This window comes from Aythya ferina (genome assembly GCF_964211825.1).
Source record: "Aythya ferina genome assembly, chromosome: 1".
NCBI classification, from domain to species: Eukaryota; Metazoa; Chordata; class Aves; order Anseriformes; family Anatidae; genus Aythya; species Aythya ferina.
In genome coordinates this window covers 27,680,172-27,681,630 of record NC_140296.1, presented here as the reverse complement: position 1 = coordinate 27,681,630, position 1,459 = coordinate 27,680,172, and positions in this window count along the sequence as shown.

The window sequence follows — 1,459 nt, the reverse complement described above, 5'->3', positions numbered from 1 at the left end:
CCTGTGATAACATTTTTATCTGTTAACTTCCAAGCTGCTACGACAGACACCAGCTACTCGCGGAATGAGTCAGCTAACTTTCCTTTTAACCGTTTGTTCTGCTCCCTGAAGGTGTTATGAATGTCGTGTTATGACAAGCTGGTCGCCACTCGCTCCTTTAAAGCTTGTGTAGCAATTTTTTAGTCCCAATAGGCTGTTTTAAAAAATGGGGCTAGGGTTTTTCAGTGGCTGGGCGAGAAGCAGCTACTGCTTCAGTGCAAGGACCTGAGTGAGAACAATTGCTTTGATTTATTTAAAAATCATCTTGCAATGGAAATTAATGTTACAATATCCAGATTTTTGCTCCCACAGGAACAATTCTTACAGGCTCTCTTCTTTACCCGTTAACTGTCAAGGCAGATTTATATTTAAACTGAATTACAAGAAAATACACCGCAAACCACTGCAACAAATCGTTACTAATCACGATTGATCTACGTGATTAAAGGTTTGAAATCTCTCCTGCAGTTGCATTAACGAATTAGAAATTACACTAAAATTGCACTGCAGTTCTTGGTTCCAGCCCCCAACCCCATGTATTTGAAGGCTTTCCCTTGAGCCGATGTCCCAGTAAATGACTTTTCCTTCCCAGGGGAAGCTTCTCAGGAGGATGTGGGACATTTGTCTCCGGAGAAAGAAGGGACATAGGGATGAAGGGACTACACCATAAGGTGACATTGTCCCCTGTGCTCCAGTAACACCCTGACTCAGGTATGATGCTTTCAGAGTGGCTAACTTATCTGTTCACATTTAAAATGTCTGTGGTATTCTTCTTGACTTCCTGTGCCTAACTGCTGCTGTTAATATTGCTGTGCATGGCCAAGTAGCTGCTCCTTCCCACCCAAGATGCGAATAAAGCGACCCAGTGTATATTTAACTCTTCTTGGATACTTCCCAGGAGTATTTTGAAGCTTATTAAGCTGCTCTGATGGTGTCTGCTTGATGTTTCAATAACCTCTTGTGGAAATGCTCACAAAGGATTATTCTTCTCTCCAGTCCGTGATTTACTTACTCTTCCACCTCAATGTTTACTTCACGGTGAGTACAAGGGCCATAATACGCTGCCACTGGCACACATTGTTTCCAGAGGCCACTTTCTCTTTGCTGGGAGAATGCAAGGAACCAAATCCCAGGCAATGTTTCCCAGGGCAGGACAGAGCACATTCCCATGGCTGCAGAGAGGAGTGACAAGGTGCCAAAATCCCATTGTTGGCCAGAGCTGAGTGGGAGCAGAGGGACACAAATGCTCTGTTCATGGCTGACAGGATCTGAGGAAGCCTCCATAAAGCATAATCCTTAATAGCCATCCTCTTGGGAGCCAGAAAAAGCTGACAGAGGAGGTGGGATGTGCATGGGAGGTGGAACAGAACATCCCCTGGTGGATGGATGTGAGTGGAGGGAGGCAGGAGATGTGAGCGTA